Source organism: Haliotis asinina, chromosome 16 (genome assembly GCF_037392515.1).
Source record: "Haliotis asinina isolate JCU_RB_2024 chromosome 16, JCU_Hal_asi_v2, whole genome shotgun sequence".
NCBI classification, from domain to species: domain Eukaryota; kingdom Metazoa; phylum Mollusca; class Gastropoda; order Lepetellida; family Haliotidae; genus Haliotis; species Haliotis asinina.
The window spans coordinates 9,126,169-9,148,643 of record NC_090295.1 but is presented as its reverse complement, the minus strand read 5'-3'; the positions used below and the strand labels follow the sequence as shown (position 1 = coordinate 9,148,643).

At 47.8% G+C, this 22,475-nt stretch overlaps 23 non-coding genes across 23 annotated transcripts; all 23 read right to left on the bottom strand.

Moving 5' to 3' along the window:
* Positions 1 to 624: 624 nt before the first annotated feature.
* Trnas-aga (transfer RNA serine (anticodon AGA)) lies at positions 625 to 706 on the bottom strand. Its single transcript has one exon. It is a non-coding gene; the product is annotated as a tRNA-Ser (tRNA).
* A 1,980-nt stretch (positions 707 to 2,686) lies between these two features.
* Trnas-aga (transfer RNA serine (anticodon AGA)) lies at positions 2,687 to 2,768 on the bottom strand. Its single transcript has one exon. It is a non-coding gene; the product is annotated as a tRNA-Ser (tRNA).
* A 1,464-nt stretch (positions 2,769 to 4,232) lies between these two features.
* Positions 4,233 to 4,314, bottom strand: Trnas-aga (transfer RNA serine (anticodon AGA)). The gene has a single exon. It is a non-coding gene; the product is annotated as a tRNA-Ser (tRNA).
* Positions 4,315 to 5,779: 1,465 nt separating this feature from the next.
* Positions 5,780 to 5,861, bottom strand: Trnas-aga (transfer RNA serine (anticodon AGA)). The gene has a single exon. It is a non-coding gene; the product is annotated as a tRNA-Ser (tRNA).
* Positions 5,862 to 6,810: 949 nt separating this feature from the next.
* Trnas-aga (transfer RNA serine (anticodon AGA)) lies at positions 6,811 to 6,892 on the bottom strand. The gene has a single exon. It is a non-coding gene; the product is annotated as a tRNA-Ser (tRNA).
* A 1,464-nt stretch (positions 6,893 to 8,356) lies between these two features.
* Trnas-aga (transfer RNA serine (anticodon AGA)) lies at positions 8,357 to 8,438 on the bottom strand. Its single transcript has one exon. It is a non-coding gene; the product is annotated as a tRNA-Ser (tRNA).
* Positions 8,439 to 8,871: 433 nt separating this feature from the next.
* Positions 8,872 to 8,953, bottom strand: Trnas-aga (transfer RNA serine (anticodon AGA)). The gene has a single exon. It is a non-coding gene; the product is annotated as a tRNA-Ser (tRNA).
* Positions 8,954 to 9,903: 950 nt separating this feature from the next.
* On the bottom strand, positions 9,904 to 9,985 carry Trnas-aga (transfer RNA serine (anticodon AGA)). Its single transcript has one exon. It is a non-coding gene; the product is annotated as a tRNA-Ser (tRNA).
* A 434-nt stretch (positions 9,986 to 10,419) lies between these two features.
* Positions 10,420 to 10,501, bottom strand: Trnas-aga (transfer RNA serine (anticodon AGA)). The gene has a single exon. It is a non-coding gene; the product is annotated as a tRNA-Ser (tRNA).
* Positions 10,502 to 10,935: 434 nt separating this feature from the next.
* Positions 10,936 to 11,017, bottom strand: Trnas-aga (transfer RNA serine (anticodon AGA)). The gene has a single exon. It is a non-coding gene; the product is annotated as a tRNA-Ser (tRNA).
* Positions 11,018 to 11,966: 949 nt separating this feature from the next.
* Trnas-aga (transfer RNA serine (anticodon AGA)) lies at positions 11,967 to 12,048 on the bottom strand. The gene has a single exon. It is a non-coding gene; the product is annotated as a tRNA-Ser (tRNA).
* A 949-nt stretch (positions 12,049 to 12,997) lies between these two features.
* Trnas-aga (transfer RNA serine (anticodon AGA)) lies at positions 12,998 to 13,079 on the bottom strand. Its single transcript has one exon. It is a non-coding gene; the product is annotated as a tRNA-Ser (tRNA).
* A 434-nt stretch (positions 13,080 to 13,513) lies between these two features.
* On the bottom strand, positions 13,514 to 13,595 carry Trnas-aga (transfer RNA serine (anticodon AGA)). The gene has a single exon. It is a non-coding gene; the product is annotated as a tRNA-Ser (tRNA).
* A 1,465-nt stretch (positions 13,596 to 15,060) lies between these two features.
* Trnas-aga (transfer RNA serine (anticodon AGA)) lies at positions 15,061 to 15,142 on the bottom strand. The gene has a single exon. It is a non-coding gene; the product is annotated as a tRNA-Ser (tRNA).
* A 949-nt stretch (positions 15,143 to 16,091) lies between these two features.
* Trnas-aga (transfer RNA serine (anticodon AGA)) lies at positions 16,092 to 16,173 on the bottom strand. Its single transcript has one exon. It is a non-coding gene; the product is annotated as a tRNA-Ser (tRNA).
* Positions 16,174 to 16,606: 433 nt separating this feature from the next.
* Positions 16,607 to 16,688, bottom strand: Trnas-aga (transfer RNA serine (anticodon AGA)). Its single transcript has one exon. It is a non-coding gene; the product is annotated as a tRNA-Ser (tRNA).
* Positions 16,689 to 17,637: 949 nt separating this feature from the next.
* On the bottom strand, positions 17,638 to 17,719 carry Trnas-aga (transfer RNA serine (anticodon AGA)). The gene has a single exon. It is a non-coding gene; the product is annotated as a tRNA-Ser (tRNA).
* Positions 17,720 to 18,668: 949 nt separating this feature from the next.
* On the bottom strand, positions 18,669 to 18,750 carry Trnas-aga (transfer RNA serine (anticodon AGA)). Its single transcript has one exon. It is a non-coding gene; the product is annotated as a tRNA-Ser (tRNA).
* A 433-nt stretch (positions 18,751 to 19,183) lies between these two features.
* Positions 19,184 to 19,265, bottom strand: Trnas-aga (transfer RNA serine (anticodon AGA)). The gene has a single exon. It is a non-coding gene; the product is annotated as a tRNA-Ser (tRNA).
* A 433-nt stretch (positions 19,266 to 19,698) lies between these two features.
* Trnas-aga (transfer RNA serine (anticodon AGA)) lies at positions 19,699 to 19,780 on the bottom strand. Its single transcript has one exon. It is a non-coding gene; the product is annotated as a tRNA-Ser (tRNA).
* A 949-nt stretch (positions 19,781 to 20,729) lies between these two features.
* Positions 20,730 to 20,811, bottom strand: Trnas-aga (transfer RNA serine (anticodon AGA)). Its single transcript has one exon. It is a non-coding gene; the product is annotated as a tRNA-Ser (tRNA).
* Positions 20,812 to 21,760: 949 nt separating this feature from the next.
* On the bottom strand, positions 21,761 to 21,842 carry Trnas-aga (transfer RNA serine (anticodon AGA)). The gene has a single exon. It is a non-coding gene; the product is annotated as a tRNA-Ser (tRNA).
* A 433-nt stretch (positions 21,843 to 22,275) lies between these two features.
* Trnas-aga (transfer RNA serine (anticodon AGA)) lies at positions 22,276 to 22,357 on the bottom strand. The gene has a single exon. It is a non-coding gene; the product is annotated as a tRNA-Ser (tRNA).
* Positions 22,358 to 22,475: the final 118 nt, after the last annotated feature.

Below are 22,475 nucleotides of genomic sequence, written 5' to 3'. Positions count from 1 at the left end.
TGCCATTCTCGTGGCAGCTGATGTGTGCCACAACTGTGTACAGCTTGGGTACTCTTCAGGCGCAAAAAACGAAGGAAACATGTCACAAAACAGTTGTGAAAAAGAATGCGTCGTCGGCATGGTTTCGAACCTGCGCGGGAAGATCCCAATAGATTTCTAGTCTATCGCCTTAACCACTCGGCCACGACGACCGTTGCTGTCAGATGTGGGAAACATGCCTCTGGTCTATGCAAACTAACTTCTCCACACGCTCCAAAATATGTCAGGCCCAAGTAACATTCCTTAACACATACAAACTCCAACCTCTACTCTCCCACTTGTACAAAGTAAGACAAACTGGCTCATCTTCAAGACAATGGCTGTATTCTAACCACCCTGTATGTATTCTGGCCTACACCTGTCTCTTGCAGTAAATAATCTTGTGCCCAGTGGAATATACTTTGCATGCATGCATGCACCCGAGACCAGCCACCTGCACTGTGTTCGAGTTACCCGTGGAAGACGAGTCTGTTGGCATGCCATTCTCGTGGCAGCTGATGTGTGCCACAACTGTGTACAGCTTGGGTACTCTTCAGGCGCAAAAAACGAAGGAAAGATGTCACAAAACAGTTGTGAAAAAGAATGCGTCGTCGGCAGGATTCGAACCTGCGCGGGAAGATCCCAATAGATTTCTAGTCTATCGCCTTAACCACTCGGCCACGACGACCGTTGCTGTCAGATGTGGGAAACATGCCTCTGGTCTATGCAAACTAACTTCTCCACACGCTCCAAAATATGTCAGGCCCAAGTAACATTCCTTAACACATACAAACTCCAACCTCTACTCTCCCACTTGTACAAAGCAAGACAAACTGGCTCATCTTCAAGACAATGGCTGTATTCTAACCACCCTGTATGTATTCTGGCCTACACCTGTCTCTTGCAGTAAATAATCTTGTGCCCAGTGGAATATACTTTGCATGCATGCATGCACCCGAGACCAGCCACCTGCACTGTGTTCGAGTTACCCGTGGAAGACGAGTCTGTTGGCATGCCATTCTCGTGGCAGCTGATGTGTGCCACAACTGTGTACAGCTTGGGTACTCTTCAGGCGCAAAAAACGAAGGAAACATGTCACAAAACAGTTGTGAAAAAGAATGCGTCGTCGGCAGGATTCGAAACTGCGCGGGAAGATCCCAATAGATTTCTAGTCTATCGCCTTAACCACTCGGCCACGACGACCGTTGCTGTCAGATGTGGGAAACATGCCTCTGGTCTATGCAAACTAACTTCTCCACACGCTCCAAAATATGTCAGGCCCAAGTAACATTCCTTAACACATACAAACTCCAACCTCTACTCTCCCACTTGTACAAAGCAAGACAAACTGGCTCATCTTCAAGACAATGGCTGTATTCTAACCACCCTGTATGTATTCTGGCCTACACCTGTCTCTTGCAGTAAATAATCTTGTGCCCAGTGGAATATACTTTGCATGCATGCATGCACCCGAGACCAGCCACCTGCACTGTGTTCGAGTTACCCGTGGAAGACGAGTCTGTTGGCATGCCATTCTCGTGGCAGCTGATGTGTGCCACAACTGTGTACAGCTTGGGTACTCTTCAGGCGCAAAAAACGAAGGAAACATGTCACAAAACAGTTGTGAAAAAGAATGCGTCGTCGGCATGGTTTCGAACCTGCGCGGGAAGATCCCAATAGATTTCTAGTCTATCGCCTTAACCACTCGGCCACGACGACCGTTGCTGTCAGATGTGGGAAACATGCCTCTGGTCTATGCAAACTAACTTCTCCACACGCTCCAAAATATGTCAGGCCCAAGTAACATTCCTTAACACATACAAACTCCAACCTCTACTCTCCCACTTGTACAAAGCAAGACAAACTGGCTCATCTTCAAGACAATGGCTGTATTCTAACCACCCTGTATGTATTCTGGCCTACACCTGTCTCTTGCAGTAAATAATCTTGTGCCCAGTGGAATATACTTTGCATGCATGCATGCACCCGAGACCAGCCACCTGCACTGTGTTCGAGTTACCCGTGGAAGACGAGTCTGTTGGCATGCCATTCTCGTGGCAGCTGATGTGTGCCACAACTGTGTACAGCTTGGGTACTCTTCAGGCGCAAAAAACGAAGGAAACATGTCACAAAACAGTTGTGAAAAAGAATGCGTCGTCGGCATGGTTTCGAACCTGCGCGGGAAGATCCCAATAGATTTCTAGTCTATCGCCTTAACCACTCGGCCACGACGACCGTTGCTGTCAGATGTGGGAAACATGCCTCTGGTCTATGCAAACTAACTTCTCCACACGCTCCAAAATATGTCAGGCCCAAGTAACATTCCTTAACACATACAAACTCCAACCTCTACTCTCCCACTTGTACAAAGTAAGACAAACTGGCTCATCTTCAAGACAATGGCTGTATTCTAACCAACCTGTATGTATTCTGGCCTACACCTGTCTCTTGCAGTAAATAATCTTGTGCCCAGTGGAATATACTTTGCATGCATGCATGCACCCGAGACCAGCCACCTGCACTGTGTTCGAGTTACCCGTGGAAGACGAGTCTGTTGGCATGCCATTCTCGTGGCAGCTGATGTGTGCCACAACTGTGTACAGCTTGGGTACTCTTCAGGCGCAAAAAACGAAGGAAAGATGTCACAAAACAGTTGTGAAAAAGAATGCGTCGTCGGCAGGATTCGAACCTGCGCGGGAAGATCCCAATAGATTTCTAGTCTATCGCCTTAACCACTCGGCCACGACGACCGTTGCTGTCAGATGTGGGAAACATGCCTCTGGTCTATGCAAACTAACTTCTCCACACGCTCCAAAATATGTCAGGCCCAAGTAACATTCCTTAACACATACAAACTCCAACCTCTACTCTCCCACTTGTACAAAGCAAGACAAACTGGCTCATCTTCAAGACAATGGCTGTATTCTAACCACCCTGTATGTATTCTGGCCTACACCTGTCTCTTGCAGTAAATAATCTTGTGCCCAGTGGAATATACTTTGCATGCATGCATGCACCCGAGACCAGCCACCTGCACTGTGTTCGAGTTACCCGTGGAAGACGAGTCTGTTGGCATGCCATTCTCGTGGCAGCTGATGTGTGCCACAACTGTGTACAGCTTGGGTACTCTTCAGGCGCAAAAAACGAAGGAAAGATGTCACAAAACAGTTGTGAAAAAGAATGCGTCGTCGGCAGGATTCGAAACTGCGCGGGAAGATCCCAATAGATTTCTAGTCTATCGCCTTAACCACTCGGCCACGACGACCGTTGCTGTCAGATGTGGGAAACATGCCTCTGGTCTATGCAAACTAACTTCTCCACACGCTCCAAAATATGTCAGGCCCAAGTAACATTCCTTAACACATACAAACTCCAACCTCTACTCTCCCACTTGTACAAAGCAAGACAAACTGGCTCATCTTCAAGACAATGGCTGTATTCTAACCACCCTGTATGTATTCTGGCCTACACCTGTCTCTTGCAGTAAATAATCTTGTGCCCAGTGGAATATACTTTGCATGCATGCATGCACCCGAGACCAGCCACCTGCACTGTGTTCGAGTTACCCGTGGAAGACGAGTCTGTTGGCATGCCATTCTCGTGGCAGCTGATGTGTGCCACAACTGTGTACAGCTTGGGTACTCTTCAGGCGCAAAAAACGAAGGAAACATGTCACAAAACAGTTGTGAAAAAGAATGCGTCGTCGGCATGGTTTCGAACCTGCGCGGGAAGATCCCAATAGATTTCTAGTCTATCGCCTTAACCACTCGGCCACGACGACCGTTGCTGTCAGATGTGGGAAACATGCCTCTGGTCTATGCAAACTAACTTCTCCACACGCTCCAAAATATGTCAGGCCCAAGTAACATTCCTTAACACATACAAACTCCAACCTCTACTCTCCCACTTGTACAAAGTAAGACAAACTGGCTCATCTTCAAGACAATGGCTGTATTCTAACCACCCTGTATGTATTCTGGCCTACACCTGTCTCTTGCAGTAAATAATCTTGTGCCCAGTGGAATATACTTTGCATGCATGCATGCACCCGAGACCAGCCACCTGCACTGTGTTCGAGTTACCCGTGGAAGACGAGTCTGTTGGCATGCCATTCTCGTGGCAGCTGATGTGTGCCACAACTGTGTACAGCTTGGGTACTCTTCAGGCGCAAAAAACGAAGGAAACATGTCACAAAACAGTTGTGAAAAAGAATGCGTCGTCGGCAGGATTCGAACCTGCGCGGGAAGATCCCAATAGATTTCTAGTCTATCGCCTTAACCACTCGGCCACGACGACCGTTGCTGTCAGATGTGGGAAACATGCCTCTGGTCTATGCAAACTAACTTCTCCACACGCTCCAAAATATGTCAGGCCCAAGTAACATTCCTTAACACATACAAACTCCAACCTCTACTCTCCCACTTGTACAAAGCAAGACAAACTGGCTCATCTTCAAGACAATGGCTGTATTCTAACCACCCTGTATGTATTCTGGCCTACACCTGTCTCTTGCAGTAAATAATCTTGTGCCCAGTGGAATATACTTTGCATGCATGCATGCACCCGAGACCAGCCACCTGCACTGTGTTCGAGTTACCCGTGGAAGACGAGTCTGTTGGCATGCCATTCTCGTGGCAGCTGATGTGTGCCACAACTGTGTACAGCTTGGGTACTCTTCAGGCGCAAAAAACGAAGGAAACATGTCACAAAACAGTTGTGAAAAAGAATGCGTCGTCGGCATGGTTTCGAACCTGCGCGGGAAGATCCCAATAGATTTCTAGTCTATCGCCTTAACCACTCGGCCACGACGACCGTTGCTGTCAGATGTGGGAAACATGCCTCTGGTCTATGCAAACTAACTTCTCCACACGCTCCAAAATATGTCAGGCCCAAGTAACATTCCTTAACACATACAAACTCCAACCTCTACTCTCCCACTTGTACAAAGTAAGACAAACTGGCTCATCTTCAAGACAATGGCTGTATTCTAACCACCCTGTATGTATTCTGGCCTACACCTGTCTCTTGCAGTAAATAATCTTGTGCCCAGTGGAATATACTTTGCATGCATGCATGCACCCGAGACCAGCCACCTGCACTGTGTTCGAGTTACCCGTGGAAGACGAGTCTGTTGGCATGCCATTCTCGTGGCAGCTGATGTGTGCCACAACTGTGTACAGCTTGGGTACTCTTCAGGCGCAAAAAACGAAGGAAACATGTCACAAAACAGTTGTGAAAAAGAATGCGTCGTCGGCATGGTTTCGAACCTGCGCGGGAAGATCCCAATAGATTTCTAGTCTATCGCCTTAACCACTCGGCCACGACGACCGTTGCTGTCAGATGTGGGAAACATGCCTCTGGTCTATGCAAACTAACTTCTCCACACGCTCCAAAATATGTCAGGCCCAAGTAACATTCCTTAACACATACAAACTCCAACCTCTACTCTCCCACTTGTACAAAGTAAGACAAACTGGCTCATCTTCAAGACAATGGCTGTATTCTAACCACCCTGTATGTATTCTGGCCTACACCTGTCTCTTGCAGTAAATAATCTTGTGCCCAGTGGAATATACTTTGCATGCATGCATGCACCCGAGACCAGCCACCTGCACTGTGTTCGAGTTACCCGTGGAAGACGAGTCTGTTGGCATGCCATTCTCGTGGCAGCTGATGTGTGCCACAACTGTGTACAGCTTGGGTACTCTTCAGGCGCAAAAAACGAAGGAAAGATGTCACAAAACAGTTGTGAAAAAGAATGCGTCGTCGGCAGGATTCGAACCTGCGCGGGAAGATCCCAATAGATTTCTAGTCTATCGCCTTAACCACTCGGCCACGACGACCGTTGCTGTCAGATGTGGGAAACATGCCTCTGGTCTATGCAAACTAACTTCTCCACACGCTCCAAAATATGTCAGGCCCAAGTAACATTCCTTAACACATACAAACTCCAACCTCTACTCTCCCACTTGTACAAAGCAAGACAAACTGGCTCATCTTCAAGACAATGGCTGTATTCTAACCACCCTGTATGTATTCTGGCCTACACCTGTCTCTTGCAGTAAATAATCTTGTGCCCAGTGGAATATACTTTGCATGCATGCATGCACCCGAGACCAGCCACCTGCACTGTGTTCGAGTTACCCGTGGAAGACGAGTCTGTTGGCATGCCATTCTCGTGGCAGCTGATGTGTGCCACAACTGTGTACAGCTTGGGTACTCTTCAGGCGCAAAAAACGAAGGAAACATGTCACAAAACAGTTGTGAAAAAGAATGCGTCGTCGGCATGGTTTCGAACCTGCGCGGGAAGATCCCAATAGATTTCTAGTCTATCGCCTTAACCACTCGGCCACGACGACCGTTGCTGTCAGATGTGGGAAACATGCCTCTGGTCTATGCAAACTAACTTCTCCACACGCTCCAAAATATGTCAGGCCCAAGTAACATTCCTTAACACATACAAACTCCAACCTCTACTCTCCCACTTGTACAAAGTAAGACAAACTGGCTCATCTTCAAGACAATGGCTGTATTCTAACCAACCTGTATGTATTCTGGCCTACACCTGTCTCTTGCAGTAAATAATCTTGTGCCCAGTGGAATATACTTTGCATGCATGCATGCACCCGAGACCAGCCACCTGCACTGTGTTCGAGTTACCCGTGGAAGACGAGTCTGTTGGCATGCCATTCTCGTGGCAGCTGATGTGTGCCACAACTGTGTACAGCTTGGGTACTCTTCAGGCGCAAAAAACGAAGGAAAGATGTCACAAAACAGTTGTGAAAAAGAATGCGTCGTCGGCAGGATTCGAACCTGCGCGGGAAGATCCCAATAGATTTCTAGTCTATCGCCTTAACCACTCGGCCACGACGACCGTTGCTGTCAGATGTGGGAAACATGCCTCTGGTCTATGCAAACTAACTTCTCCACACGCTCCAAAATATGTCAGGCCCAAGTAACATTCCTTAACACATACAAACTCCAACCTCTACTCTCCCACTTGTACAAAGCAAGACAAACTGGCTCATCTTCAAGACAATGGCTGTATTCTAACCACCCTGTATGTATTCTGGCCTACACCTGTCTCTTGCAGTAAATAATCTTGTGCCCAGTGGAATATACTTTGCATGCATGCATGCACCCGAGACCAGCCACCTGCACTGTGTTCGAGTTACCCGTGGAAGACGAGTCTGTTGGCATGCCATTCTCGTGGCAGCTGATGTGTGCCACAACTGTGTACAGCTTGGGTACTCTTCAGGCGCAAAAAACGAAGGAAAGATGTCACAAAACAGTTGTGAAAAAGAATGCGTCGTCGGCAGGATTCGAAACTGCGCGGGAAGATCCCAATAGATTTCTAGTCTATCGCCTTAACCACTCGGCCACGACGACCGTTGCTGTCAGATGTGGGAAACATGCCTCTGGTCTATGCAAACTAACTTCTCCACACGCTCCAAAATATGTCAGGCCCAAGTAACATTCCTTAACACATACAAACTCCAACCTCTACTCTCCCACTTGTACAAAGCAAGACAAACTGGCTCATCTTCAAGACAATGGCTGTATTCTAACCACCCTGTATGTATTCTGGCCTACACCTGTCTCTTGCAGTAAATAATCTTGTGCCCAGTGGAATATACTTTGCATGCATGCATGCACCCGAGACCAGCCACCTGCACTGTGTTCGAGTTACCCGTGGAAGACGAGTCTGTTGGCATGCCATTCTCGTGGCAGCTGATGTGTGCCACAACTGTGTACAGCTTGGGTACTCTTCAGGCGCAAAAAACGAAGGAAACATGTCACAAAACAGTTGTGAAAAAGAATGCGTCGTCGGCATGGTTTCGAACCTGCGCGGGAAGATCCCAATAGATTTCTAGTCTATCGCCTTAACCACTCGGCCACGACGACCGTTGCTGTCAGATGTGGGAAACATGCCTCTGGTCTATGCAAACTAACTTCTCCACACGCTCCAAAATATGTCAGGCCCAAGTAACATTCCTTAACACATACAAACTCCAACCTCTACTCTCCCACTTGTACAAAGTAAGACAAACTGGCTCATCTTCAAGACAATGGCTGTATTCTAACCACCCTGTATGTATTCTGGCCTACACCTGTCTCTTGCAGTAAATAATCTTGTGCCCAGTGGAATATACTTTGCATGCATGCATGCACCCGAGACCAGCCACCTGCACTGTGTTCGAGTTACCCGTGGAAGACGAGTCTGTTGGCATGCCATTCTCGTGGCAGCTGATGTGTGCCACAACTGTGTACAGCTTGGGTACTCTTCAGGCGCAAAAAACGAAGGAAAGATGTCACAAAACAGTTGTGAAAAAGAATGCGTCGTCGGCAGGATTCGAACCTGCGCGGGAAGATCCCAATAGATTTCTAGTCTATCGCCTTAACCACTCGGCCACGACGACCGTTGCTGTCAGATGTGGGAAACATGCCTCTGGTCTATGCAAACTAACTTCTCCACACGCTCCAAAATATGTCAGGCCCAAGTAACATTCCTTAACACATACAAACTCCAACCTCTACTCTCCCACTTGTACAAAGCAAGACAAACTGGTTCATCTTCAAGACAATGGCTGTATTCTAACCACCCTGTATGTATTCTGGCCTACACCTGTCTCTTGCAGTAAATAATCTTGTGCCCAGTGGAATATACTTTGCATGCATGCATGCACCCGAGACCAGCCACCTGCACTGTGTTCGAGTTACCCGTGGAAGACGAGTCTGTTGGCATGCCATTCTCGTGGCAGCTGATGTGTGCCACAACTGTGTACAGCTTGGGTACTCTTCAGGCGCAAAAAACGAAGGAAACATGTCACAAAACAGTTGTGAAAAAGAATGCGTCGTCGGCAGGATTCGAACCTGCGCGGGAAGATCCCAATAGATTTCTAGTCTATCGCCTTAACCACTCGGCCACGACGACCGTTGCTGTCAGATGTGGGAAACATGCCTCTGGTCTATGCAAACTAACTTCTCCACACGCTCCAAAATATGTCAGGCCCAAGTAACATTCCTTAACACATACAAACTCCAACCTCTACTCTCCCACTTGTACAAAGCAAGACAAACTGGCTCATCTTCAAGACAATGGCTGTATTCTAACCACCCTGTATGTATTCTGGCCTACACCTGTCTATTTCAGTAAATAATCTTGTGCCCAGTGGAATATACTTTGCATGCATGCATGCACCCGAGACCAGCCACCTGCACTGTGTTCGAGTTACCCGTGGAAGACGAGTCTGTTGGCATGCCATTCTCGTGGCAGCTGATGTGTGCCACAACTGTGTACAGCTTGGGTACTCTTCAGGCGCAAAAAACGAAGGAAACATGTCACAAAACAGTTGTGAAAAAGAATGCGTCGTCGGCATGGTTTCGAACCTGCGCGGGAAGATCCCAATAGATTTCTAGTCTATCGCCTTAACCACTCGGCCACGACGACCGTTGCTGTCAGATGTGGGAAACATGCCTCTGGTCTATGCAAACTAACTTCTCCACACGCTCCAAAATATGTCAGGCCCAAGTAACATTCCTTAACACATACAAACTCCAACCTCTACTCTCCCACTTGTACAAAGCAAGACAAACTGGCTCATCTTCAAGACAATGGCTGTATTCTAACCACCCTGTATGTATTCTGGCCTACACCTGTCTCTTGCAGTAAATAATCTTGTGCCCAGTGGAATATACTTTGCATGCATGCATGCACCCGAGACCAGCCACCTGCACTGTGTTCGAGTTACCCGTGGAAGACGAGTCTGTTGGCATGCCATTCTCGTGGCAGCTGATGTGTGCCACAACTGTGTACAGCTTGGGTACTCTTCAGGCGCAAAAAAACGAAGGAAACATGTCACAAAACAGTTGTGAAAAAGAATGCGTCGTCGGCAGGATTCGAACCTGCGCGGGAAGATCCCAATAGATTTCTAGTCTATCGCCTTAACCACTCGGCCACGACGACCGTTGCTGTCAGATGTGGGAAACATGCCTCTGGTCTATGCAAACTAACTTCTCCACACGCTCCAAAATATGTCAGGCCCAAGTAACATTCCTTAACACATACAAACTCCAACCTCTACTCTCCCACTTGTACAAAGCAAGACAAACTGGCTCATCTTCAAAACAATGGCTGTATTCTAACCACCCTGTATGTATTCTGGCCTACACCTATCTCTTGCAGTAAATAATCTTGTGCCCAGTGGAATATACTTTGCATGCATGCATGCACCCGAGACCAGCCACCTGCACTGTGTTCGAGTTACCCGTGGAAGACGAGTCTGTTGGCATGCCATTCTCGTGGCAGCTGATGTGTGCCACAACTGTGTACAGCTTGGGTACTCTTCAGGCGCAAAAAAACGAAGGAAACATGTCACAAAACAGTTGTGAAAAAGAATGCGTCGTCGGCAGGATTCGAACCTGCGCGGGAAGATCCCAATAGATTTCTAGTCTATCGCCTTAACCACTCGGCCACGACGACCGTTGCTGTCAGATGTGGGAAACATGCCTCTGGTCTATGCAAACTAACTTCTCCACACGCTCCAAAATATGTCAGGCCCAAGTAACATTCCTTAACACATACAAACTCCAACCTCTACTCTCCCACTTGTACAAAGCAAGACAAACTATCTCATCTTCAAGACAATGGCTGTATTCTAACCACCCTGTATGTATTCTGGCCTACACCTGTCTCTTGCAGTAAATAATCTTGTGCCCAGTGGAATATACTTTGCATGCATGCATGCACCCGAGACCAGCCACCTGCACTGTGTTCGAGTTACCCGTGGAAGACGAGTCTGTTGGCATGCCATTCTCGTGGCAGCTGATGTGTGCCACAACTGTGTACAGCTTGGGTACTCTTCAGGCGCAAAAAAACGAAGGAAACATGTCACAAAACAGTTGTGAAAAAGAATGCGTCGTCGGCAGGATTCGAACCTGCGCGGGAAGATCCCAATAGATTTCTAGTCTATCGCCTTAACCACTCGGCCACGACGACCGTTGCTGTCAGATGTGGGAAACATGCCTCTGGTCTATGCAAACTAACTTCTCCACACGCTCCAAAATATGTCAGGCCCAAGTAACATTCCTTAACACATACAAACTCCAACCTCTACTCTCCCACTTGTACAAAGCAAGACAAACTGGCTCATCTTCAAGACAATGGCTGTATTCTAACCACCCTGTATGTATTCTGGCCTACACCTATCTCTTGCAGTAAATAATCTTGTGCCCAGTGGAATATACTTTGCATGCATGCATGCACCCGAGACCAGCCACCTGCACTGTGTTCGAGTTACCCGTGGAAGACGAGTCTGTTGGCATGCCATTCTCGTGGCAGCTGATGTGTGCCACAACTGTGTACAGCTTGGGTACTCTTCAGGCGCAAAAAACGAAGGAAACATGTCACAAAACAGTTGTGAAAAAGAATGCGTCGTCGGCATGGTTTCGAACCTGCGCGGGAAGATCCCAATAGATTTCTAGTCTATCGCCTTAACCACTCGGCCACGACGACCGTTGCTGTCAGATGTGGGAAACATGCCTCTGGTCTATGCAAACTAACTTCTCCACACGCTCCAAAATATGTCAGGCCCAAGTAACATTCCTTAACACATACAAACTCCAACCTCTACTCTCCCACTTGTACAAAGTAAGACAAACTGGCTCATCTTCAAGACAATGGCTGTATTCTAACCACCCTGTATGTATTCTGGCCTACACCTGTCTCTTGCAGTAAATAATCTTGTGCCCAGTGGAATATACTTTGCATGCATGCATGCACCCGAGACCAGCCACCTGCACTGTGTTCGAGTTACCCGTGGAAGACGAGTCTGTTGGCATGCCATTCTCGTGGCAGCTGATGTGTGCCACAACTGTGTACAGCTTGGGTACTCTTCAGGCGCAAAAAACGAAGGAAAGATGTCACAAAACAGTTGTGAAAAAGAATGCGTCGTCGGCAGGATTCGAACCTGCGCGGGAAGATCCCAATAGATTTCTAGTCTATCGCCTTAACCACTCGGCCACGACGACCGTTGCTGTCAGATGTGGGAAACATGCCTCTGGTCTATGCAAACTAACTTCTCCACACGCTCCAAAATATGTCAGGCCCAAGTAACATTCCTTAACACATACAAACTCCAACCTCTACTCTCCCACTTGTACAAAGCAAGACAAACTGGCTCATCTTCAAGACAATGGCTGTATTCTAACCACCCTGTATGTATTCTGGCCTACACCTGTCTCTTGCAGTAAATAATCTTGTGCCCAGTGGAATATACTTTGCATGCATGCATGCACCCGAGACCAGCCACCTGCACTGTGTTCGAGTTACCCGTGGAAGACGAGTCTGTTGGCATGCCATTCTCGTGGCAGCTGATGTGTGCCACAACTGTGTACAGCTTGGGTACTCTTCAGGCGCAAAAAACGAAGGAAACATGTCACAAAACAGTTGTGAAAAAGAATGCGTCGTCGGCATGGTTTCGAACCTGCGCGGGAAGATCCCAATAGATTTCTAGTCTATCGCCTTAACCACTCGGCCACGACGACCGTTGCTGTCAGATGTGGGAAACATGCCTCTGGTCTATGCAAACTAACTTCTCCACACGCTCCAAAATATGTCAGGCCCAAGTAACATTCCTTAACACATTCAAACTCCAACCTCTACTCTCCCACTTGTACAAAGTAAGACAAACTGGCTCATCTTCAAGACAATGGCTGTATTCTAACCACCCTGTATGTATTCTGGCCTACACCTGTCTCTTGCAGTAAATAATCTTGTGCCCAGTGGAATATACTTTGCATGCATGCATGCACCCGAGACCAGCCACCTGCACTGTGTTCGAGTTACCCGTGGAAGACGAGTCTGTTGGCATGCCATTCTCGTGGCAGCTGATGTGTGCCACAACTGTGTACAGCTTGGGTACTCTTCAGGCGCAAAAAACGAAGGAAACATGTCACAAAACAGTTGTGAAAAAGAATGCGTCGTCGGCAGGATTCGAACCTGCGCGGGAAGATCCCAATAGATTTCTAGTCTATCGCCTTAACCACTCGGCCACGACGACCGTTGCTGTCAGATGTGGGAAACATGCCTCTGGTCTATGCAAACTAACTTCTCCACACGCTCCAAAATATGTCAGGCCCAAGTAACATTCCTTAACACATACAAACTCCAACCTCTACTCTCCCACTTGTACAAAGCAAGACAAACTATCTCATCTTCAAGACAATGGCTGTATTCTAACCACCCTGTATGTATTCTGGCCTACACCTGTCTCTTGCAGTAAATAATCTTGTGCCCAGTGGAATATACTTTGCATGCATGCATGCACCCGAGACCAGCCACCTGCACTGTGTTCGAGTTACCCGTGGAAGACGAGTCTGTTGGCATGCCATTCTCGTGGCAGCTGATGTGTGCCACAACTGTGTACAGCTTGGGTACTCTTCAGGCGCAAAAAAACGAAGGAAACATGTCACAAAACAGTTGTGAAAAAGAATGCGTCGTCGGCAGGATTCGAACCTGCGCGGGAAGATCCCAATAGATTTCTAGTCTATCGCCTTAACCACTCGGCCACGACGACCGTTGCTGTCAGATGTGGGAAACATGCCTCTGGTCTATGCAAACTAACTTCTCCACACGCTCCAAAATATGTCAGGCCCAAGTAACATTCCTTAACACATACAAACTCCAACCTCTACTCTCCCACTTGTACAAAGCAAGACAAACTGGCTCATCTTCAAGACAATGGCTGTATTCTAACCACCCTGTATGTATTCTGGCCTACACCTGTCTCTTGCAGTAAATAATCTTGTGCCCAGTGGAATATACTTTGCATGCATGCATGCACCCGAGACCAGCCACCTGCACTGTGTTCGAGTTACCCGTGGAAGACGAGTCTGTTGGCATGCCATTCTCGTGGCAGCTGATGTGTGCCACAACTGTGTACAGCTTGGGTACTCTTCAGGCGCAAAAAACGAAGGAAACATGTCACAAAACAGTTGTGAAAAAGAATGCGTCGTCGGCATGGTTTCGAACCTGCGCGGGAAGATCCCAATAGATTTCTAGTCTATCGCCTTAACCACTCGGCCACGACGACCGTTGCTGTCAGATGTGGGAAACATGCCTCTGGTCTATGCAAACTAACTTCTCCACACGCTCCAAAATATGTCAGGCCCAAGTAACATTCCTTAACACATACAAACTCCAACCTCTACTCTCCCACTTGTACAAAGTAAGACAAACTGGCTCATCTTCAAGACAATGGCTGTATTCTAACCACCCTGTATGTATTCTGGCCTACACCTGTCTCTTGCAGTAAATAATCTTGTGCCCAGTGGAATATACTTTGCATGCATGCATGCACCCGAGACCAGCCACCTGCACTGTGTTCGAGTTACCCGTGGAAGACGAGTCTGTTGGCATGCCATTCTCGTGGCAGCTGATGTGTGCCACAACTGTGTACAGCTTGGGTACTCTTCAGGCGCAAAAAACGAAGGAAACATGTCACAAAACAGTTGTGAAAAAGAATGCGTCGTCGGCATGGTTTCGAACCTGCGCGGGAAGATCCCAATAGATTTCTAGTCTATCGCCTTAACCACTCGGCCACGACGACCGTTGCTGTCAGATGTGGGAAACATGCCTCTGGTCTATGCAAACTAACTTCTCCACACGCTCCAAAATATGTCAGGCCCAAGTAACATTCCTTAACACATTCAAACTCCAACCTCTACTCTCCCACTTGTACAAAGTAAGACAAACTGGCTCATCTTCAAGACAATGGCTGTATTCTAACCACCCTGTATGCATTCTGGCCTACACCTGTCTCTTGCAGTAAATAATCTTGTGCCCAGTGGAATATACTTTGCATGCATGCATGCACCCGAGACCAGCCACCTGCACTGTGTTCGAGTTACCCGTGGAAGACGAGTCTGTTGGCATGCCATTCTCGTGGCAGCTGATGTGTGCCACAACTGTGTACAGCTTGGGTACTCTTCAGGCGCAAAAAACGAAGGAAACATGTCACAAAACAGTTGTGAAAAAGAATGCGTCGTCGGCAGGATTCGAACCTGCGCGGGAAGATCCCAATAGATTTCTAGTCTATCGCCTTAACCACTCGGCCACGACGACCGTTGCTGTCAGATGTGGGAAACATGCCTCTGGTCTATGCAAACTAACTTCTCCACACGCTCCAAAATATGTCAGGCCCAAGTAACATTCCTTAACACATACAAACTCCAACCTCTACTCTCCCACTTGTACAAAGCAAGACAAACTGGCTCATCTTCAAGACAATGGCTGTATTCTAACCACCCTGTATGTATTCTGGCCTACACCTGTCTCTTGCAGTAAATAATCTTGTGCCCAGTGGAATATACTTTGCATGCATGCATGCACCCGAGACCAGCCACCTGCACTGTGTTCGAGTTACCCGTGGAAGACGAGTCTGTTGGCATGCCATTCTCGTGGCAGCTGATGTGTGCCACAACTGTGTACAGCTTGGGTACTCTTCAGGCGCAAAAAACGAAGGAAACATGTCACAAAACAGTTGTGAAAAAGAATGCGTCGTCGGCATGGTTTCGAACCTGCGCGGGAAGATCCCAATAGATTTCTAGTCTATCGCCTTAACCACTCGGCCACGACGACCGTTGCTGTCAGATGTGGGAAACATGCCTCTGGTCTATGCAAACTAACTTCTCCACACGCTCCAAAATATGTCAGGCCCAAGTAACATTCCTTAACACATACAAACTCCAACCTCTACTCTCCCACTTGTACAAAGTAAGACAAACTGGCTCATCTTCAAGACAATGGCTGTATTCTAACCACCCTGTATGTATTCTGGCCTACACCTGTCTCTTGCAGTAAATAATCTTGTGCCCAGTGGAATATACTTTGCATGCATGCATGCACCCGAGACCAGCCACCTGCACTGTGTTCGAGTTACCCGTGGAAGACGAGTCTGTTGGCATGCCATTCTCGTGGCAGCTGATGTGTGCCACAACTGTGTACAGCTTGGGTACTCTTCAGGCGCAAAAAACGAAGGAAACATGTCACAAAACAGTTGTGAAAAAGAATGCGTCGTCGGCAGGATTCGAACCTGCGCGGGAAGATCCCAATAGATTTCTAGTCTATCGCCTTAACCACTCGGCCACGACGACCGTTGCTGTCAGATGTGGGAAACATGCCTCTGGTCTATGCAAACTAACTTCTCCACACGCTCCAAAATATGTCAGGCCCAAGTAACATTCCTTAACACATACAAACTCCAACCTCTACTCTCCCACTTGTACAAAGTAAGACAAACTGGCTCATCTTCAAGACAATGGCTGTATTCTAACCACCCTGTATGTATTCTGGCCTACACCTGTCTCTTGCAGTAAATAATCTTGTGCCCAGTGGAATATACTTTGCATGCATGCATGCACCCGAGACCAGCCACCTGCACTGTGTTCGAGTTACCCGTGGAAGACGAGTCTGTTGGCATGCCATTCTCGTGGCAGCTGATGTGTGCCACAACTGTGTACAGCTTGGGTACTCTTCAGGCGCAAAAAACGAAGGAAACATGTCACAAAACAGTTGTGAAAAAGAATGCGTCGTCGGCAGGATTCGAACCTGCGCGGGAAGATCCCAATAGATTTCTAGTCTATCGCCTTAACCACTCGGCCACGACGACCGTTGCTGTCAGATGTGGGAAACATGCCTCTGGTCTATGCAAACTAACTTCTCCACACGCTCCAAAATATGTCAGGCCCAAGTAACATTCCTTAACACATACAAACTCCAACCTCTACTCTCCCACTTGTACAAAGCAAGACAAACTGGCTCATCTTCAAGACAATGGCTGTATTCTAACCACCCTGTATGTATTCTGGCCTACACCTGTCTCTTGCAGTAAATAATCTTGTGCCCAGTGGAATATACTTTGCATGCATGCATGCACCCGAGACCAGCCACCTGCACTGTGTTCGAGTTACCCGTGGAAGACGAGTCTGTTGGTATGCCATTCTCGTGGCAGCTGATGTGTGCCACAACTGTGTACAGCTTGGGTACTCTTCAGGCGCAAAAAACGAAGGAAACATGTCACAAAACAGTTGTGAAAAAGAATGCGTCGTCGGCATGGTTTCGAACCTGCGCGGGAAGATCCCAATAGATTTCTAGTCTATCGCCTTAACCACTCGGCCACGACGACCGTTGCTGTCAGATGTGGGAAACATGCCTCTGGTCTATGCAAACTAACTTCTCCACACGCTCCAAAATATGTCAGGCCCAAGTAACATTCCTTAACACATACAAACTCCAACCTCTACTCTCCCACTTGTACAAAGTAAGACAAACTGGCTCATCTTCAAGACAATGGCTGTATTCTAACCACCCTGTATGTATTCTGGCCTACACCTGTCTCTTGCAGTAAATAATCTTGTGCCCAGTGGAATATACTTTGCATGCATGCATGCACCCGAGACCAGCCACCTGCACTGTGTTCGAGTTACCCGTGGAAGACGAGTCTGTTGGCATGCCATTCTCGTGGCAGCTGATGTGTGCCACAACTGTGTACAGCTTGGGTACTCTTCAGGCGCAAAAAACGAAGGAAACATGTCACAAAACAGTTGTGAAAAAGAATGCGTCGTCGGCAGGATTCGAACCTGCGCGGGAAGATCCCAATAGATTTCTAGTCTATCGCCTTAACCACTCGGCCACGACGACCGTTGCTGTCAGATGTGGGAAACATGCCTCTGGTCTATGCAAACTAACTTCTCCACACGCTCCAAAATATGTCAGGCCCAAGTAACATTCCTTAACACATACAAACTCCAACCTCTACTCTCCCACTTGTACAAAGCAAGACAAACTGGCTCATCTTCAAGACAATGGCTGTATTCTAACCACCCTGTATGTATTCTGGCCTACACCTGTCTCTTGCAGTAAATAATCTTGTGCCCAGTGGAATATACTTTGCATGCATGCATGCACCCGAGACCAGCCACCTGCACTGTGTTCGAGTTACCCGTGGAAGACGAGTCTGTTGGCATGCCATTCTCGTGGCAGCTGATGTGTGCCACAACTGTGTACAGCTTGGGTACTCTTCAGGCGCAAAAAACCAAGGAAACATGTCACAAAACAGTTGTGAAAAAGAATGCGTCGTCGGCATGGTTTCGAACCTGCGCGGGAAGATCCCAATAGATTTCTAGTCTATCGCCTTAACCACTCGGCCACGACGACCGTTGCTGTCAGATGTGGGAAACATGCCTCTGGTCTATGCAAACTAACTTCTCCACACGCTCCCAAATATGTCAGGCCCAAGTAACATTCCTTAACACATACAAACTCCAACCTCTACTCTCCCACTTGTACAAAGTAAGACAAACTGGCTCATCTTCAAGACAATGGCTGTATTCTAACCACCCTGTATGTATTCTGGCCTACACCTGTCTCTTGCAGTAAATAATCTTGTGCCCAGTGGAATATACTTTGCATGCATGCATGCACCCGAGACCAGCCACCTGCACTGTGTTCGAGTTACCCGTGGAAGACGAGTCTGTTGGCATGCCATTCTCGTGGCAGCTGATGTGTGCCACAACTGTGTACAGCTTGGGTACTCTTCAGGCGCAAAAAACGAAGGAAACATGTCACAAAACAGTTGTGAAAAAGAATGCGTCGTCGGCAGGATTCGAACCTGCGCGGGAAGATCCCAATAGATTTCTAGTCTATCGCCTTAACCACTCGGCCACGACGACCGTTGCTGTCAGATGTGGGAAACATGCCTCTGGTCTATGCAAACTAACTTCTCCACACGCTCCAAAATATGTCAGGCCCAAGTAACATTCCTTAACACATACAAACTCCAACCTCTACTCTCCCACTTGTACAAAGTAAGACAAACTGGCTCATCTTCAAGACAATGGCTGTATTCTAACCACCCTGTATGTATTCTGGCCTACACCTGTCTCTTGCAGTAAATAATCTTGTGCCCAGTGGAATATACTTTGCATGCATGCATGCACCCGAGACCAGCCACCTGCACTGTGTTCGAGTTACCCGTGGAAGACGAGTCTGTTGGCATGCCATTCTCGTGGCAGCTGATGTGTGCCACAACTGTGTACAGCTTGGGTACTCTTCAGGCGCAAAAACCGAAGGAAACATGTCACAAAACAGTTGTGAAAAAGAATGCGTCGTCGGCAGGATTCGAACCTGCGCGGGAAGATCCCAATAGATTTCTAGTCTATCGCCTTAACCACTCGGCCACGACGACCGTTGCTGTCAGATGTGGGAAACATGCCTCTGGTCTATGCAAACTAACTTCTCCACACGCTCCAAAATATGTCAGGCCCAAGTAACATTCCTTAACACATACAAACTCCAACCTCTACTCTCCCACTTGTACAAAGCAAGACAAACTGGCTCATCTTCAAGACAATGGCTGTATTCTAACCACCCTGTATGTATTCTGGCCTACACCTGTCTCTTGCAGTAAATAATCTTGTGCCCAGTGGAATATACTTTGCATGCATGCATGCACCCGAGACCAGCCACCTGCACTGTGTTCGAGTTACCCGTGGAAGACGAGTCTGTTGGCATGCCATTCTCGTGGCAGCTGATGTGTGCCACAACTGTGTACAGCTTGGGTACTCTTCAGGCGCAAAAAACGAAGGAAACATGTCACAAAACAGTTGTGAAAAAGAATGCGTCGTCGGCAGGATTCGAACCTGCGCGGGAAGATCCCAATAGATTTCTAGTCTATCGCCTTAACCACTCGGCCACGACGACCGTTGCTGTCAGATGTGGGAAACATGCCTCTGGTCTATGCAAACTAACTTCTCCACACGCTCCAAAATATGTCAGGCCCAAGTAACATTCCTTAACACATACAAACTCCAACCTCTACTCTCCCACTTGTACAAAGCAAGACAAACTGGCTCATCTTCAAGACAATGGCTGTATTCTAACCACCCTGTATGTATTCTGGCCTACACCTGTCTCTTGCAGTAAATAATCTTGTGCCCAGTGGAATATACTTTGCATGCATGCATGCACCCGAGACCAGCCACCTGCACTGTGTTCGAGTTACCCGTGGAAGACGAGTCTGTTGGTATGCCATTCTCGTGGCAGCTGATGTGTGCCACAACTGTGTACAGCTTGGGTACTCTTCAGGCGCAAAAAACGAAGGAAACATGTCACAAAACAGTTGTGAAAAAGAATGCGTCGTCGGCATGGTTTCGAACCTGCGCGGGAAGATCCCAATAGATTTCTAGTCTATCGCCTTAACCACTCGGCCACGACGACCGTTGCTGTCAGATGTGGGAAACATGCCTCTGGTCTATGCAAACTAACTTCTCCACACGCTCCAAAATATGTCAGGCCCAAGTAACATTCCTTAACACATACAAACTCCAACCTCTACTCTCCCACTTGTACAAAGTAAGACAAACTGGCTCATCTTCAAGACAATGGCTGTATTCTAACCACCCTGTATGTATTCTGGCCTACACCTGTCTCTTGCAGTAAATAATCTTGTGCCCAGTGGAATATACTTTGCATGCATGCATGCACCCGAGACCAGCCACCTGCACTGTGTTCGAGTTACCCGTGGAAGACGAGTCTGTTGGCATGCCATTCTCGTGGCAGCTGATGTGTGCCACAACTGTGTACAGCTTGGGTACTCTTCAGGCGCAAAAAACGAAGGAAACATGTCACAAAACAGTTGTGAAAAAGAATGCGTCGTCGGCAGGATTCGAACCTGCGCGGGAAGATCCCAATAGATTTCTAGTCTATCGCCTTAACCACTCGGCCACGACGACCGTTGCTGTCAGATGTGGGAAACATGCCTCTGGTCTATGCAAACTAACTTCTCCACACGCTCCAAAATATGTCAGGCCCAAGTAACATTCCTTAACACATACAAACTCCAACCTCTACTCTCCCACTTGTACAAAGCAAGACAAACTGGCTCATCTTCAAGACAATGGCTGTATTCTAACCACCCTGTATGTATTCTGGCCTACACCTGTCTCTTGCAGTAAATAATCTTGTGCCCAGTGGAATATACTTTGCATGCATGCATGCACCCGAGACCAGCCACCTGCACTGTGTTCGAGTTACCCGTGGAAGACGAGTCTGTTGGCATGCCATTCTCGTGGCAGCTGATGTGTGCCACAACTGTGTACAGCTTGGGTACTCTTCAGGCGCAAAAAACCAAGGAAACATGTCACAAAACAGTTGTGAAAAAGAATGCGTCGTCGGCATGGTTTCGAACCTGCGCGGGAAGATCCCAATAGATTTCTAGTCTATCGCCTTAACCACTCGGCCACGACGACCGTTGCTGTCAGATGTGGGAAACATGCCTCTGGTCTATGCAAACTAACTTCTCCACACGCTCCCAAATATGTCAGGCCCAAGTAACATTCCTTAACACATACAAACTCCAACCTCTACTCTCCCACTTGTACAAAGTAAGACAAACTGGCTCATCTTCAAGACAATGGCTGTATTCTAACCACCCTGTATGTATTCTGGCCTACACCTGTCTCTTGCAGTAAATAATCTTGTGCCCAGTGGAATATACTTTGCATGCATGCATGCACCCGAGACCAGCCACCTGCACTGTGTTCGAGTTACCCGTGGAAGACGAGTCTGTTGGCATGCCATTCTCGTGGCAGCTGATGTGTGCCACAACTGTGTACAGCTTGGGTACTCTTCAGGCGCAAAAAACGAAGGAAACATGTCACAAAACAGTTGTGAAAAAGAATGCGTCGTCGGCAGGATTCGAACCTGCGCGGGAAGATCCCAATAGATTTCTAGTCTATCGCCTTAACCACTCGGCCACGACGACCGTTGCTGTCAGATGTGGGAAACATGCCTCTGGTCTATGCAAACTAACTTCTCCACACGCTCCAAAATATGTCAGGCCCAAGTAACATTCCTTAACACATACAAACTCCAACCTCTACTCTCCCACTTGTACAAAGTAAGACAAACTGGCTCATCTTCAAGACAATGGCTGTATTCTAACCACCCTGTATGTATTCTGGCCTACACCTGTCTCTTGCAGTAAATAATCTTGTGCCCAGTGGAATATACTTTGCATGCATGCATGCACCCGAGACCAGCCACCTGCACTGTGTTCGAGTTACCCGTGGAAGACGAGTCTGTTGGCATGCCATTCTCGTGGCAGCTGATGTGTGCCACAACTGTGTACAGCTTGGGTACTCTTCAGGCGCAAAAACCGAAGGAAACATGTCACAAAACAGTTGTGAAAAAGAATGCGTCGTCGGCAGGATTCGAACCTGCGCGGGAAGATCCCAATAGATTTCTAGTCTATCGCCTTAACCACTCGGCCACGACGACCGTTGCTGTCAGATGTGGGAAACATGCCTCTGGTCTATGCAAACTAACTTCTCCACACGCTCCAAAATATGTCAGGCCCAAGTAACATTCCTTAACACATACAAACTCCAACCTCTAC